Here is an 18,838-nt window from a genome sequence, read left to right as displayed (position 1 = left end):
AACCAGGAGATGTCCTTACTGGATCATCAGAGCTGAACAGGTGATGGAGAAACAGGTTTACCTTTTAGGTGACATGGATGAGTTGAAGTTATGAACTGTTTCTGAGAGACAAATAACACCAGGATCCTTTTCTAAGCAGCTGACAGCTGGTAACTGTGCAGGGGCGGGTCTAGCAAAGTGTTGCCAGGGGGGCAGGTAGGGCATTAACAGGGAGAGGGGGGCACAAAGAAATACTTTTCTTTCTTATTCTCATTTAAAATGTCTCACTTTTAATAAATAATTATCTGAATCTTACAACCAAAGTTTTTATCTGATGTAAAATGTATAGAAATTATACATATACCAACAAGACATGCATTTTCTGTTGTACAGACCATTTGCTGTTATGGAGTTCTTGTTATGGATAAAAAATTTGTTTCAAAATAGCTGATAACTGTTCGCTGATAGCTGCCAACATCTGCAAACAAATACAATTCTATAAAGTTGTTGTCAGGGGTTGCTGAGTGGATGTGGAGAAAAGGACTCAAACGCAGGACTCATGGTGAAGATGCAGGGTGTTTATTGTGAGGGACGAATGACGAAAACAGGAGATGGCTGACTGACTGAATAACTGAATGAACGGCTGACTGATCTGAACTTGGGAGGCAAACATGGGGCATAGACAGCAGTTACAACATTAATGACGCGACGCTGACCAGGAGAGAACTGAGGACTTAAATACACTGGCTGATCAATGACTGATAGGTGACAGGTGAGTGAGCAGCTGAACACAATTGAACTAACGATGCATGGAATAAGAACTAGAACATAATGCACACAGAGTTACGTAACACACAACAGGAAGTGGAACGTACAGAGGATAAACAGTGAACATGAACTGAAAATACTGGGTCAACGACCCAGAAACCCTGACAGTTGTTCTATATAGTGTGTAACTGTTGATATAGAGGGTTATTATATTTATTGCTAATGCAATTATATGGCACATTGACTTCTGAGGAAATTTTAGATGGCACTCATCATCAAAAAGCAGAATTTACACCGTCACTCTCCGTCAGTGACCTAATTGGAATGTTTCCGGGTTTTCATGCTGCTCACCCCTGTCCTTGGTTTCTTTCTTTATTTCTTTCACTGCTTCGATCACCTGCTTCCACACTCATCCACAAACAACAACCTTTATTTCAACACATACGCACAGCACGATCATGCACAATCATGCGCTCAACGGCAGCACATTTACATCAATCAGACAGCGCACACAGTCGTATATGATACACACACTTAAGTATGAGGGGCCGTACAAGCCAAAATTTATTCTTTGACTCTCACACACATACATTCTTCTTTCACACACATATATTTTCACTCTCGCACACATATATTTTCACTCTCACATACATATATTTTCATTCTCACACACATATATTTTCACTCTCACACACATATATTTTCACTCTCACACACATATATTTTCACTCTCACATACATATATTTTCATTCTCACACACATATATTTTCACTCTCACATACATATATTTTCACTCTCACACACATATATTTTCACTCTCACATACATATATTTTCACTCTCACACACATATATTTTCACTCTCACACACATATATTTTCACTCTCACATACATATATTTTCATTCTCACACACATATATTTTCACTCTCACATACATATATTTTCATTCTCACACACATATATTTTCACTCTCACATACATATATTTTCACTCTCACATACATATATTTTCACTCTCACACACATATATTTTCACTCTCACATACATATATTTTCATTCTCACACACATATATTTTCACTCTCACATACATATATTTTCACTCTCACACACATATATTTTCACTCTCACATACATATATTTTCATTCTCACACACATATATTTTCACTCTCACACACATATATTTTCACTCTCACACACATATATTTTCACTCTCACACACATATATTTTCACTCTCACATACATATATTTTCATTCTCACACACATATATTTTCACTCTCACATACATATATTTTCACTCTCACACACATATATTTTCACTCTCACATACATATATTTTCACTATCACATACATATATTTTTACTATCACATACATATATTTTCACTCTCACATACATATATTTTTACTATCACATACATATATTTTTACTATCACATACATATATTTTCACTCTCACATACATATATTTTCACTATCACATACATATATTTTTACTATCACATACATATATTTTCATTCTCACACACATATATTTTCACTCTCACACACATATATTTTCACTCTCACACACATATATTTTCACTCTCACATACATATATTTTCATTCTCACACACATATATTTTCACTCTCACATACATATATTTTCACTCTCACACACATATATTTTCACTCTCACATACATATATTTTCACTCTCACACACATATATTTTCACTCTCACATACATATATTTTCACTATCACATACATATATTTTTACTATCACATACATATATTTTCATTCTCACACACATATATTTTCACTCTCACACACATATATTTTCACTCTCACACACATATATTTTCACTCTCACACACATATATTTTCACTCTCACACACATATATTTTCACTCTCACACACATATATTTTCACTCTCACACACATATATTTTCACTATCACATACATATATTTTCACTCTCACACACATATATTTTCACTCTCACACACATATATTTTCACTCTCACACACATATATTTTCACTCTCACACACATATATTTTCACTCTCACACACATATATTTTCACTATCACATACATATATTTTCACTATCACATACATATATTTTCATTCTCACACACATATATTTTCACTCTCACACACATATATTTTCACTCTCACACACACATATATTTTCACTCTCACACACATATATTTTCACTATCACATACATATATTTTCACTCTCACACACATATATTTTCACTCTCACACATACATATATTTTCACTCTCACACACATATATTTTCACTCTCACATACATATATTTTCATTCTCACACACATACATTCTTCTTTCACACACATATACTTTCACTCTCACATACATATATTTTCACTCTCACACACACATATATTCTTCTTTCACATACATATACTTTCACTCTCACGTAGTTTTATTTTAATTTTTATATTTAGATATTTTTATTCTCATGTTTACACATATTTAACACACACATTGCAATATTATGCTCTCTTATACATGTATTTTAATCTACATATTTACACATTTGCACTCTAACATACATGCATTTTCATTTATGCATTCCTACATTTTGCTCTCATTTACATGCATTCAAAATGCATTTAATCTTACAAATAATATATGTATGTAAGAAGAGAATGCATACATATCTGAAGAAAATATATGTATGCAAGAGAATAATGTATGTGAATGAAAGAGTATAGTGGAAACGGAAGGAGTTTAATGGAAACGGAAGGCTGGGTGTCTGTACCGCTGTGATTGGCTGAGAAGCACGCGCGGGTCACTTTCAAGTGTCTGACAGCATGGAGGGGGGAGAAGAAACTCGAGTTCTTCAGCAAGCTGTCGGGTTGTTAAGAAATATTTTATCATCTCCTGAAACGGTCACATCGTTGTCCTCGTCACTTGATCGAGATGGGATGGGCTCAACTGCACCCAGTGTTACCCACAGCACGGTGGAAAGTGAGATGAGGGAACTTTTTAGACTAGCTAACACCCGGGTATCTTCAACGAGTCAAGTAGCTACACGGAGTTCGACTGGAGTGGGGCAGTCTTTGCGATATCAGACCCAGAAACACTTTGGCAACTGGAACTGCAGATCAAGGAAAAGGTAAGAACAAAACAGTTTGCCACTTAACTATACAACTGCGAAATACAAAATACGAAATGTGCTTTGCTGATTTAGCAACGCACTTTTTTACCCTTATAAATTTTTAGCCCTAGCTAATTTATTCAGCAGCATCCACATTAAAAACAGTAAAGACCGTGGCATTTATTTCAATATTAGTGGCTGTTTGTACTTGTGACCCGAGTGTAAGTTGATGCTTACTTTAAGATTACTTTATTAAATCTTCTTTATTAATGTGGGAGGTGGTAGCTACATTAGCCTGCTAAATAAAAGGTTGGGTTAATTTTCTTGTTGTTTTTGTTTAGTTTTGTATTTATTTATTTATTTATTTTTTGGGGTAGAATTTTAATCTTGCTAGAAGACATCAATCCAACTCTGTGTTGTGAGTGGATCAATATCTGTACCACTGTAGAGGTAGATAAACATGGATGCCAAGTCATGCCTTCAGTCCAGTTTCTACAGTGTATGAAATAAGAAAAAAAGAAATATGATCGGTGTCCTTTTTGTTCTTTAGTCAAAGTAATAGCAAATGTTTCTTTGTATGCCTCTTTGTAGAGCAGTAAAAAAAAAAATCCTTATGCATTGTACTATATATATATATATATATATATATATATATATATATATATATATATTTTTTTTTTTTTTTTTTTTTAATTCAAGCGTCAGTGAATTAAAATGGTCAAACCCCAAAACATTTTCTATTTTACGTACATTTTCCATTTTTTTTCAAAGGCAATTTATAGGCATGCTATTACTTTATGCATTTTTTTTCTTTCAAATTATGTTTCTGTTATTTGTGTTTGCTATTATACTCAACTCTTACATGCACAAGCAACTTTAAACATATTCAAGTGGGCTAAATGGCTAGCTGCGATACTGTTTTTTTTTTAATATAAACTGTGTAACATTTTATTTTATTTATAAAAGCTTAGCAACAGTTTAACATGTAAGCTGGTCACTACCAAGTGACATTAGCAACTTTCTTAAGGAACTGATAGTGTCTAAGTATAGGTAAATAAAACAAAAGATACATAAATCTGAATATAGTTTCTGTTTTGTTTCATAGGGCCAAGACACATTATCATGATACTTTCAACAAAGATGTCATCCTTCTTCCACGGCCATCAAGCAGTGTTGTTGTCAAGCATCGCACAAAACAACATTTACATGAACAAGGGCATATATTGAATGGATTTGAATTCCAAAAATCCTGGGACCAGAAAACTGTCTCTGAACAAATAAGGGACGCCTTTGGAGATAAACTTTCTATTGATGTAAGGTAGGTTGTGCTAGCAGTCGAAACCTAATGCGACACAGCTTTTGTCAGTAGTCTTTTCGATATCTAGGCATTTCAAAGCTTTACATAACGATTTAAGTCAGAGAACAGGTAGACATGAATCAGTAAACTAAAATAAAAGAACCAAATCAGTTATCCTTTCTTGAACACTCCATTTTTGGCATACTTTTTTGACATTTGTATAAAGTTTACTTCTGTTACTACTGGTTTAAGTCTGATTCAAAGAGGAAAACAAGATTAGCTCTAAAAAAGTTATTGGAACATTTTTGCTGTTTTGGATTTTAAACATTTTACAACTTACTGTAACTGTTTTCCAGCCTGGAGTTTCTGATGGCTTGTGGAAACAGACTGATTGCGCCCAAACTGCGAGCAGGACAGGAGCTGGATGCAAATCTCATACATAAAATTTATAAATCGAAAGCCCTATACATCAGACCATCAAAACCAATTTTGGTACGTTGTTTGACTTTTGAATGAATCTACATAGCACTGTACAGTAATAATATGAAGACCAGAAATTGGTGCATAAACAACCTTTGAACTTTCTCATCTCTGTTCTTTTTAAACTTGCCTTTCACCTTTTGTAGTTGGATAGAATAGTACCAAGTTAATGTTCCTTTTTTAAAATGTTAATCCTAAGCTCTGGTATTGACTAAATTTACAGCTGCTCTGTTGGACTGTTTGTGAATTATAGAACGTAAGACTACTGCTGTTCAGGAGATGTGTTACAATTTTGTCTGCCTAGTATGTAAAAGTAATTGTGAGAAAGATCTATTAACTCTTGAAATTTCTCACCCTATGGTAGCTGGGATAGGCTCCAACCACCCCACCTCTGATAAGAATAAGCAGAAGAGGTTGGATATATGGTATTTAATGTTCAAATTCAATATATGTGAATTATTATAATTATTATTTTATTTCTAAGGATGATATTACAAGCTACAGCAGTGAGGAAAACTGTGAAGAAAACCCTGTTTCATCAAGGCAGCTGCGCTCATCATCTTCAGACAGTTTTGCCAGTTCAACAGCTGCCTTCCAACCAATCTCTGCTCCGACGCAATCTCCTGCCTCATCAGTTTGTAATGGAACATTATTAACGGAAACTCCTGCCTTGACCCATGAAAGTAGTATCTCACACAAGTACAGCAGCGCTTCAACAAACATTTCCTTCAGCCAGTTACCAGTGTCTTCATTGGAAATCTACCCTTCCACTAGTCAGCCTTCTACCTCATCATCTGCATCTTTAAGTGATCCAGTTCTGGTCCTGACGTGCCGAAATACCTCAAGCTCACCCTACCAGACCAGGAATCCAGAGAATGATTGTTCAGCATTACCCTCTACATCAACACACAGTCAATCTGTAAACTACGATAACTACCTTTCAATCATGACTCCACTATCTGACATGTCTTCTGATGATGAGGAACTTAACCAGGCTATACTAGCAAGCCTGCAGAGCGAAAGGTTAGTTTCAAATACAAATGTTTTACAGTAGCCAATTAAACACACCATATTTGTTGCAATCCAATACTGTAACCAGTGTTGTGAAGGAGTGTAATCCATCCTCAGATATTTATATGCATATATGATATTTATATTTGCTGTTAACAAAACAGTTTTTTGAATAATGTCTACAGAGTCAAATGATAATGCTGTAATGCTGGCAAATTTTATTTTATTTGAAATAGGCAGCGAATTTTTAACAGCCTATCTGACAATGAAATGAAATTTACTTATTGTGCATTGAAACTATTTTTCTTTGCTCTAGTGCTTTCTAGTTCTCCAAAACATATAAACAATATAAAAAGCCACTGAGCAATATACTCCTTTGTACATTTTGCTTATGATTATGATAATTTCCTTTAGGGATTAATAAAGTATGCTGATTCTGATTTTGACAAAACTTTGTATGTCCTTGTAGCCCTTGTATGTGAATGTTTTTACTGATGTTCTTTTCAATATTTTTTTCTTTTTTTTTCTTTTCTTTTTTCTAATCCTACAGGACTTCAAGTTGTTTGGTATCAGCAAAAGATATTTTGGAGGAACTTTCTGCAAAAGTAAACCAACAGAAGAAATGCAAGTTCAACATTAATAGATCAACAGTCCTGGATGGAGCAATTAGAGGTTTTAAACAAGCGACATATGATCCATGCCACACAATTTCTGTCAGGTTTTCTGACGATATGGGAGTACCTGAAGAGGCTGTTGACTTGGGTGGACCAAGAAGAGAATTTCTAAGACTTCTGATCGAAGCTTTACCCCTGTCTCCAATGTTTGAGGGTGAAGAAGGCAAAATGAACTTGGCGCTTGATAGTGCTGGTATGTATTGATTTTAGGCTGATATCCCTGGAGTAATGCAATAAAAAAATCATTTTTATGAAGTTCGTGTCAAGCGCTTTCATGCATCTATTGACATGTAATGTTTTTCATTATTTCTAGCCATGAGGGAGGACAGGTACTTCATTGCAGGCAGAGCCATTGCAGTAAGCCTTGTACATGGTGGTCCACCAGCAGGCTTTCTGTCCCCAACACTCTTCTCTTGCCTTGTTGATGGCCCAGATTTGGCTAAACCAGTTTTAGAAGATGTTGCCGATAGTGACCTGCGTGAAAAAATTAAAAGGGTAAAACTGATTTGTCAGTTGTTGGATAATGTTTTAGTATTGTGTGTGTCGCGCTGGCCTAGTAGGTGTGGCTGTTATTCCTCTCTTCCTCCTCCTGCCCACTACCTGTTCGGTGCTGCGTGCGCATGGCCACTGATTAGACCTTGGGTGCAATCAACAACTAAGCACGGCCTGGTGTGCGCCGCCCTGCCAGGTGAGCCACATTAGAGCAATCAAGGGTGGGCGTGCCTAGTAGACCTTAAAATGCATGCAGCAGTCATTTGACCCGTGAGCAACATACTGAGAGGACGGCAAACAAAGCACTTTTCCACTGTGAGGAAGACTTTGAACAAGACGGGCTATCGGTAAGCTCTTGAGCTCACATTTGCTGCACATATATTTGGAACTATGGAAGCTCAGTTGTGCAAATGTTTTACGCTTAGGGAAATAGTTGCTGCATTTAAGTTTAAAAAATTATATTGACAAAAATGAATGTTTAAGTTTGAATAAATTGTTTGTTCAGTTAGTGTTCCCACATATTTATGTTAATTAATATTAAAAAGTTACCCCCCAAATCCTTGGGTGGATCGTAAAACTAGTGAATAAATGTTTGGGTTTTGATTTAAAGAAAATAATTCTTTGTAAAGAAAATCCTTAAAGTCTATTAAAATGTTTGAACTTTAAAATGTATACTTTAAAATACAATTGTTTATAAAAAAAAAAGTGTTAATGCAAAGAAGACACATTTTGTATATTTAAGAACCACAGTTAAATTAACACAGTTAACCACATGGTAAATGGCTTTACTGAAGTGTATTTTGTTATTTCATCTGTCTTCTGTGTAATGCATGTAATTTATCTGAATGGTTAATGGAATGTTCTTTATTTTTGTGTTGAAAGGTTTTTTACCTGCTGCTACCTACCTACCAGCTATCAAACTAGCTGGTCACAATAAAGTTGAGTGAAATTCAAAGTCTGGTCTTTTTCAAGTGTGGGCACCTCACAGTCAAAGGAACACTTGACAGTGTGCATTTCGTTCTACTCCATGTATTAATTGGGGCCCATTAATTTTTTATTTTTTTATTTGAAGGTTAAAGAGTGTAAATCCTTTGAAGATCTGATAGTAGCAACTGAGCCACTTCAGGAATACTTAGCCAATGCTGGCTGCCTGAGGCCGCTACGGAGGCTGGAAGACAAGGATCTGCTTATACATGACATCATGTTCCAAGTGTTACGACCCGTCTAGGGCCAGGCCATAACATGAGCGAGGCACTCGCTTCCCTCCCCAAGACCCAAGCAGTCACACGAAACCAATCCGTTAGATATGAGGTGATTTATTTACAATGTGAATAAAGAGAACCAAAACGGGAGTGTCAACACTTCAGGGTGAGCCAAGGCCAAAACAATAAACAAAACAAACCTACACAAATCCCGCACCCCTGACCTTACCAAAACAAAGTCAAAAATAAAGACAGAGTCTGACCTCCTTAACTAACTCAAAACAGGAGAAAACGGGTGATCAAAAGAAATGGCAGCTCACCCCTACCCACTCCACTTCCACAACTTTCAAGCGTATACTGCAGCCAGCGGCTACCACAGGACTACTGCTGGGTGATGAGGAGAAATGCGAGGACCTCTCCCGCTGTAGCACTCCAGCCTCCTTTTAATGGGCGGGTCCTCCAGCTGGATCCAATCACGCCGGGGCAGTAAGTCCACGCACCAATCGGAACAGGGACCTGGCACAGCTAAATTAACATAGACAAAAACACAGCACCTGCACAAACAAACACACGGACATACAAGTTCGTAACACCCCCTTCCATAAGAATTAAACAATCCTTCTAGTGTTTAATCCTAGACTACAAAATTGCTCTCGACAGGGCGTCCGCGATGACATTTTCCGTCCCTTTCTTATGCTTGATCTGCAGGTTGAAGTCTTGCAAAAGAAGGGACCAACGCATAAGTCTCTGATTTGAGTTTTGCATCTGGGAGAGAAAAACCAATGGGTTATGGTCAGTGAACACTTGAACAGGGATAGAGCTGGATCCGATATACACCTCGAAATGCTGTAGGGCTAACAACAAGGCAAGGGCTTCCTTTTCAATGGTACTGTAGTTCATCTGATGTTTGTTGAATTTTTTTGAAAAGTAACAAATTGGGCGATCCACGCCGCAATGGTCTTCCTGCATAAGGACAGCTCCTGCACCAACCGCACTAGCGTCAACCTCGAGCTTGAAAGGGGACATGAAATTCGGGGCCGTAAGAACAGGGGAACTGCACAGTAATGCTTTCGCAGACTCGAAAGCAGTCTGACAAACAGGCGTCCACACAAAAGGCTTCTTCGGACTGATCAAATCGGTGAGAGGAACGACGACAGTGGCAAAGTTCTTACAAAACCCTCTATAATAACCACACATTCCTAGAAATCGGCGCAGCGCCCTTCTCGTTTGTGGGACTGGAAACTCAACGATCGCCTGTATTTTCGCGGTCACCGGCAGTATCTGTCCCTGACCCACCTGTTTTCCCAGATATGTGATGGTGGCTCTGCCAAATTCACATTTGGCTAGGTTCAACGTAAGCGAGGCCTCCTGAAAACGGCTGAAAACAAGAGAGAGTGTTTGTAAGTGGTCAGACCAGGTGGATGAATAAATGACAACATCGTCCAGGTAGGCATCGCAGTTATTCACGCCCGCCAGTACTTTGGCCATAAGGCGCTGGAAAGTAGCGGGTGCATTACGCAACCCAAACGGCATAACCGTATACTGGAGAAAATGGTCCGGTGTAACAAAAGCAGATATTTCAGAGGCTCGGGGAGTTAAAGGTACTTGCCAGTAACCTTTTAACAAATCAAGTTTGGTTACAAACGATGCCGATCCCACTCTATCAATACAATCCTCCATTCTAGGAAGAGGAAATGAATCAGGTTTGGTAACAGCGTTAACTTTCCTGTAATCATTACAAAACCGAGGAGTGTTGTCGGATTTTGGTACTAGCACACACGGCGAACTCCATGCGCTGGCGCTCGGAAAGGCTAAACCGTGTTCTAAGAGATAGTCAACTTCCTTCTGCATTATCGCCCTTTTCACTGGGTTCACTCGGTAAGCATGTTGCTTAATCGGATTATGTCCTTCCACATCAATATCGTGACACAGGACCGCAGTTTGACGAGGGTGATCAGAAAAAAGTGATAAGTTGTTTTCTATCAGCTCAGTGATGTCAGCTCGAGCGGGTTCAGACAGGTGGACTAAATATGTGTCTAAATCATTTAAGATCTCCGAATTTTTCAACCGGCCGCTACCCAGCGCTTCACTTTTCTGGAGTAGCCCGTCATCAGAGGGTTCATAGGGAGAAACAGTACTAGCGGCGCACACTGGAGACGGCGCACCCGAAGGACTCCTCGAGTGAAACGATTTTAACAGATTAATATGACAAACCCTAGACTTTCTCCGGCGGTCTGGGGTCTGGATCACATAGTTGTTGTCACTGAGTTTTTGTTCCACCACATATGGGCCAGCGAACTGAGCTGATAAGCTGGACCCTACCACAGGCAACAACACCAACACTTTCTCTCCCGGCTGAAAACTTCTGCAAACAGCTTTTTTATCATAGCGAGTTTTCATTTTAGCTTGCGTATGTGACAGATTCTCTCGAGCTAACTGACATGCAAGGTGAAGCTTTTCCCGAAGTCCGCTAACATAATCCAGAACATTATGCTGAGTTTCAGAAGATTCTGACAACCACCTCTCCTTCAGAAGGCGGAGGGGACCGCGGACCACGTGTCCAAACACCAGATCCATCGGACTGAATCCCAAGGATTCCTGAGTGACTTCTCTGACTGCAAACAACAATAACGGCAGACCCTCATCCCATTCTCTATCCGACCCCGCGCAGAACTTGCGCAGCATAGCTTTGAGGGTTTGATGGAATCTTTCCAGAGCACCTTGACTTTCCGGGTGGTATGGACTGGATTTTACATGATTTATGTGCAACTCCTCCACAACCTGTGCAAATATTTTTGAGGTGAAATTCGTTCCTTGGTCTGTTTGAACAACCTTTGGAAGTCCGAAAGTAGAGAAAAATTTAAGTAGTGCTTTTAGCACCGGTTTTGCTTTCAGCGTGCGTAGTGGAATTGCCTCTGGGTACCTTGTTGCTGAACACATTATTGTAAGTATGTATTGGTGTCCGGATTTGGTTTTTGGCAGGGGACCCACACAATCCAATATTACTTTTTCAAACGGCTCACCTATTACTGGAATAGGATGTAACGGAGCAGGTGGAATGGGTCTGTTAGGTTTCCCCGCCATCTGACATGTGGTACAGGTACGGCAATATGCCACCACATCAGCTTTCAACCCTGGCCAAAAGAAGTTGCGCAACACCCGATGATATGTTTTGTTCACCCCAAGATGTCCAGCCATGCTGGCATCATGCGCTAAGCTAAGCACCTGCCCTCGATGTGGCTTCGGCACCACCACCTGCGTAGCACCAGGCAAACCACACCGGTCAGAGGACCACCTCCTCATAAGAACTCCATCTCGCAAAAAATAAGAAGTGGGTGATTCACTTCCTGCACTCTTAGCTGCAGATAGAAAACAGGGAGCCAGTGATGAGTCATTCTGCTGAGCGGTTATCAATGCATCCCTATTCAATTTCTCATCCAGCTCTGGCATCAGTTTCATCACATCGCTTTTTGTTCTGTCACTCTCACGGCTGGGAGATATTCTCTCGTCTGGCATCGCCATAAACGTGTCAGCAACATCCATAACGTCATCAAATTTGCGTGACTGCGCACGAGTGATTGCACAAACAGGAAACACATTTAACAAAGGGGCGGCAACCTCGGTGACAGAAGAAATAGGCGTTTCCACCACTTCAGGCGGTGGGAAAACTGTTCCCCCAGCCAAGTCATTTCCTAAAATAAACGAAACCCCTTTAATCGGCAACTGGGAACTCACCGCAACTTTGACATGCCCCGTTTTCACGGGCGAATGTAAATGGACTTTGTGTAACGGCGCCCGAAGAACGCTCATCTTAATTCCCCAAACCAACACATCCGAATCACAAGCAGTTTTATCTGACAATGGTAGTACACTATCCAACATAAACGACTGATGCGCACCTGTGTCCCGAAGAATAGTAACAGGCACTTTGTCCCCCTCTTCTCCCGTCACAGAAACAAAGCCTTTCGTGATGAACGGTTTAAAACGTGGCTCTATTTCTGCATCCACATGGTGCAAATCACGGGTGAGAGTGGAATGCGATTTAGGCAAAGGGACAACTTTGATGAGACCTACGCCCGCTGGATTTCTAGAGCCTTTGCGCTGCTCTTTCCTCCGGAGCGCAGGACAGACAGCGATTAGATGTCCGGGTCCGCGACAATAAAAACAGTCGCGATTAACACCATCCTCCTGTCTATCTTTCAGTCCTATCTTTGGTGACTTTATCTTCCTTTCCTGTCCCACCCTAGTATTCTGTGAGACAGCGGCTGAAAATATAGTTTTGTGGGTGAGAGTAAACTCATCAGCCATCACTGCCGCTTTAGCAAGTGAGGTCACCTTTTGCTCATTCAGATAAATGACTACTTGGTCCGGCAAACATTTTTTGAATTCCTCTAACAAAAGAAGCTCTTTCAGCCCCTCGAAATCCTGTGCTTTACTGGCCTGCAACCATCGTTCAAACAGGCGACTTTTTTCACGGGCAAACTCCACAAATGTCTGATTGGCGGTTTTTTCACACTTCCTAAATTTTTGACGGTAGGCTTCTGGGACGAGCTCATATGCCTGCAACACAGTCTTCTTCATGACGTCATAATCCAGGCTATCTTCAATTGATAAACTGGTACACACCTCCTGGGCTTTGCCAACCAATTTGCATTGTAACAGCAGCGGCCAAAATTCCTTCGGCCAACTTAACGCGGCCGCTATACGCTCAAAAGCGTTAAAATAGGAATCCACTTCGGCCTCACGAAACGGGGGAACCAGTTTAACGTGTTTGGTGATGTCAAAACCTGTCGGGACCGCGGTGGACGTACTAGGATGACTAGAGGCAGATGTGGAGGGCTTTCGCTCCAGCTCCAAAGCTCTGACACGGAGGTGCATTGCTTGTACCTCAAGCTCTTTAGCACGGGCTTCCACCTCCCTAATACGGAGGGTCAAACGGAGATCTTCCGTAGACCGCCCCGCCAGGGGTTCCCCGGCCGTACCAGACTCAGCTGCTTCAGGCTTCGCCCCAGCAGCATCAGAGTCCGCCTCGGCTGTGTCAGAGCCCGCCTCAGCCGCATCAGAGTCCGCCTCGGCTGGTAGCACGTTAACAGGCCCTTTGGCATCCGACCCCGGCTCAGCCTCCGGAGCCACCTTCACACCCCCGCCATCAGGCTGCTCTACAGCTGCCTGCGGGGCAGGAAGAACGCCTCGCTCCACCAACTCTGCACACAAAGCGTCCCTAACCACCGCTTTGCGGGCACCATAGGACACTTGAACATCATAACAACTAGCAATGATAAGCAAATCCGCTTTCCTGCACCTCACAATTCTATCCCACGAAGGCGAAGTAACAAAATCATCCAAAGAAAACTCCATAATTCCACACACCTACCACCCCCACACCCAAGAAAACCGCCAACAGACCAAACACACGCAAAAGCCCACAGGAAAAGGCAGAGGACGAGCCCCCAATTCATGTTACGACCCGTCTAGGGCCAGGCCATAACATGAGCGAGGCACTCGCTTCCCTCCCCAAGACCCAAGCAGTCACACGAAACCAATCCGTTAGATATGAGGTGATTTATTTACAATGTGAATAAAGAGAACCAAAACGGGAGTGTCAACACTTCAGGGTGAGCCAAGGCCAAAACAATAAACAAAACAAACCTACACAAATCCCGCACCCCTGACCTTACCAAAACAAAGTCAAAAATAAAGACAGAGTCTGACCTCCTTAACTAACTCAAAACAGGAGAAAACGGGTGATCAAAAGAAATGGCAGCTCACCCCTACCCACTCCACTTCCACAACTTTCAAGCGTATACTGCAGCCAGCGGCTACCACAGGACTACTGCTGGGTGATGAGGAGAAATGCGAGGACCTCTCCCGCTGTAGCACTCCAGCCTCCTTTTAATGGGCGGGTCCTCCAGCTGGATCCAATCACGCCGGGGCAGTAAGTCCACGCACCAATCGGAACAGGGACCTGGCACAGCTAAATTAACATAGACAAAAACACAGCACCTGCACAAACAAACACACGGACATACAAGTTCGTAACACAAGTAATACACAGAGTCTGTGGTCCATTTGAAAGGTATGTATGTATTTATTTATTGTTGTCCAATAAGTAACTCAAACCCATGCTGATTGCCTTGTATTCTGGGAATTTTGTGTGACATTTCTTTATGTGTAGGTACACCATGCCTCCAAAGGTGACAGCATCACATGAAAAATGCAGATTTGGGATATACACTTTTGATGATGTGAATAATCTGAAGTAAAAATTATTGTATATATAAATTCATATGTTTTAGATTATACTTCTTGGATCCATTCATTTTTGATGTGATTTGTGATTTTTAAAGGTAATTCTGATCATCATTTAGATTTCAGGATGGACTACGGACACTTGAGGTGCTGGACAAAATCCAAGATCACCCAGAGAGTTTTCGCACCCTTCTATGCTGGTCACCTTCAGTGCTTACAGCTGACCTTCTTGACAGCCTCTTTACCATCCGCCTTTCTCCAGCTGGGAGCAATAAAAGGCATGCTGAAGCAGTTGTCATTAGTTTCTGGAGAGACTACCTAACAGATGCAGAAGGTAAATTTAGCGTTTTAAGCATTGTGTTCAATTTATAATGCAGTGCATCTTTTCATTGAATCAGTTAAAAGTAGAAATGCTTGCTGTGTTTTTGTCTTTAATGCCATTTTTGACAGTATTGCTTTTCCTTTAGATCAAGACGGAACACAGAAGCTGGGGACAATTCTTGCCTTCGCCACTGGAGCCAACACTGTTCCACCAATTGGCTTCTCTCCACAACCGTCCGGTTCTGAAATTCTGTGGCAGCTCTTTGAATACGTGGCAAATATATATAATGAAGACAAAATAAATGGACCTCATTAAGTGAATCTAATACACCATGCTCCTCCATAAAATTGAAAAGATTAACAAAATGATATGACACCACTCGATTTAATTCTGCCCATAATCGCTCAATTCTTTGATTATGCACAGACCTGCCAGTGATAACACTATGCCTGTTCAGTCCTTGCCTGTAAAGCATGAAACGGGCAACACCAGTGTTTTCTAGTCCATGATCACATCTCACGCTGGATGGCATTCCAAAGTTCTGAACACCAACCATGAACAGTGACAAAACACTTGATGCCCTGTTGTTATCTAAACACGCAAGGTAGATGATGGTTCTACTGAAACCATCCACACAGCCATGGAACACCATCCTCCATCTCACAAGTTTGTGGTTTCCATCTATATGCCTATAGAAAAATGAAATCAGTATAAGTTATGTACAGAGTACGGGAGCTAACCCCTAAGCATGTTGCAATGCTTTGCCAGTTCATTCCAAGAGATACTAAATGAGATATTTGCTCTCTTGAAATGCTGTATCGCGGTCGACCTTGAGAGCAAGTCATGAGAGGTGGAGGTAGCAAGACAAGTCTGTTCTCAGATGTAGTTCCTTGTCTGGTTTCATAAGCAGTCAGTAAAAAAATTAGCCATCCATTTAAGGACTGTAATGTATTCACTGCTTCTCTATTTCTTGCATCGTCAACAAATCTTGAGATGGACAAAATTCCAGATAAGGTTTGAATGTGATCACCAAGTTCTCTATGGAGCCTCTGACGAACAAAAGAATCTGTAGCTTCTCTTTGAATTTGTTCCAAACATTCTAATACATTATTTAAAAAAGTTCTAATTTCATTTTCATTACTACTTACTCGACAAATTAACTGCAATACTAGCAAAGAAAGCAGGACAACTTTGAACAGCTTCATTGCTTGGTTCTTCTGGTTCACTCATGTATATATCTTTCTACGTAGCACTCATAATTCTTATTCTCATGTATATATCTCATGTATATCTCATGCACATATCTTTCTTTCTACATAGCACTTTAATTCTTATTGTCTGCACTGAAGCACCGCAGCAATTTCCTAATGTTGTAAACCTCAACATCTGGCAATAAACCCATTCTGATTCTGATTCTGATTCTGATTTAGGTCTGGGTATGTCAAGTAAGTTCTCCAAGTGTATTACATTTCCTGGTTTAAGAATAACTTCCTGCTTAAAGGATTAACTTCCTGTGTTAGGAAATGCAGATGTGAATGTCAGAGTGTATGTATGCAAGGGTAAAGGATAAACACTGGGATTGTATGTGTATATGAGTATAGGAGTACAAATATATATGTGTTGAAAGGTAAAGGGTATGTATATATATATGTATGACTAGAAAGGGCTGCACCTGCAAGGAGAATAAATATATGTCAACATAAAAATATGTAGCATTAAGAAAAATAGAATACATGTGTGTGAAAGGAAGATTAATGGATTTATGTGAGAGTGAATATACATGGATATGAATTAAGAATAAAGGTGTGCGAGATGACAATATATGTATGTGAGAGTGAAAATATATGTATGTATGTGAGAGTGACAATACATGTGCATGAAAGAAGAATATATGTATGTGAGAGTGACAATACATGTGCATGAAAGAAGAATATATGTATGTGAGAGTGACAATATATGTGCATGAAAGAAGAATATATGTATGTGAGAGTCAAAGTATGAATTTTGGCTTGTACGGCCCCTCATACTTAAGCCAAGCCTACTCATATTAGTAAATATGCACACACATAATCAGACTCAGGGAGCATCTCACCACGCATTTTTTCTCTCTCTCCTTCTCTTTACAGTGGGGCAAAAAAGTATTTAGTCAGCCACCGATTGTGCAAGTTCCATCCATCCATTCGCTTCCGCTTATCCTTTTCAGGGTCGCGGGGGGCGCTGGAGCCTATCTCAGCTGTCATTGGGCGGGAGGCAGGGTACACCCTGGACAGGTCGCCAGTCTGTCGCAGGGCCAACACACAGAGGGACAGACAACCATTCACACTCACATTCACTCGCACACTCACACCTTACGGAAAAGTATTCTAGACCTGCACCAGACTGGGAAGAGTGAATCTACAATAGATTAGATTAGATAGAACTTTATTAATCCCTCGGGTGGGTTCCTCTGGGAAATTCGATGGCAATAGGCAAGCAGCTTGGTGTGAAAAAATCAACTGTGGGAGCAATCATCAAAAAATGGAAGACATACAAGACCACTGATAATCTCCCTCGATCTGGGGCTCCACGCAAGATCTCATCCCGTGGGGTCAAAATGATCATGAGAACGGTGAGCAAAGATCCCAGAACCACACGGGGGGACCTGGTGAATGACCTGCAGAGAGCTGGGACCAAAGTAACAAAGGTCACCATCAGTAACACACTACAACGGCAGGGAATCAAATCCCGCAGTGCCAGACGTGTTCCGCTGCTGAAGCCAGTGCATGTCCAGGCCCGTCTGAAGTTTGCCAGAGAGCACATGGATGATACAGCAGAGGATTGGGAGAATGTCATGTGGTCAGATGAAACCAAAGTAGAACTTTTTGGTATAAACTCAACTCGTCGTGTTTGGAGGAAGAAGAATACTGAGTTGCATCCCAAGAACACCATACCTACTGTGAAGCATGGGGGTGGAAACATCATGCTATGGGGCTGTTTTTCTGCCAAGGGGACAGGACGACTGATCCGTGTTAAGGACAGAATGAATGGGGCCATGTATCGTGAGATTTTGAGCCAAAACCTCCTTCCATCACTGAGAACTTTGAAGATGAAACGAGGCTGGGTCTTCCAACATGACAATGATCCAAAACACACCGCCCGGGCAACAAAGGAGTGGCTCCGTAAGAAGCATTTGAAAGTCCTGGAGTGGCCTAGCCAGTCTCCAGACCTCAACCCCATAGAAAATCTGTGGCGGGAGTTGAAAGTCCGT

The 18,838-nt window shown here is 40.6% G+C and overlaps 2 long non-coding RNA genes across 2 annotated transcripts; both read left to right on the top strand.

The window, feature by feature from the left end:
• The first annotated feature begins 7,460 nt into the window (after positions 1 to 7,460).
• On the top strand, positions 7,461 to 10,907 carry LOC309700096. Its single transcript, XR_014274576.1, has 3 exons — positions 7,461 to 7,519; positions 7,640 to 8,165; positions 8,701 to 10,907. It is a non-coding gene; the product is annotated as an uncharacterized lncRNA (long non-coding RNA).
• Positions 10,908 to 15,119: 4,212 nt separating this feature from the next.
• LOC309699950 lies at positions 15,120 to 15,836 on the top strand. Its single transcript, XR_014274537.1, has 3 exons — positions 15,120 to 15,279; positions 15,389 to 15,603; positions 15,737 to 15,836. It is a non-coding gene; the product is annotated as an uncharacterized lncRNA (long non-coding RNA).
• The last annotated feature ends 3,002 nt before the right edge of the window (positions 15,837 to 18,838 follow it).

The sequence above is a fragment of the Aulonocara stuartgranti genome (assembly GCF_965226115.1).
Source record: "Aulonocara stuartgranti genome assembly, chromosome: 23".
NCBI classification, from domain to species: domain Eukaryota; kingdom Metazoa; phylum Chordata; class Actinopteri; order Cichliformes; family Cichlidae; genus Aulonocara; species Aulonocara stuartgranti.
This window is presented reverse-complemented; position numbering and strand designations above follow the sequence as displayed.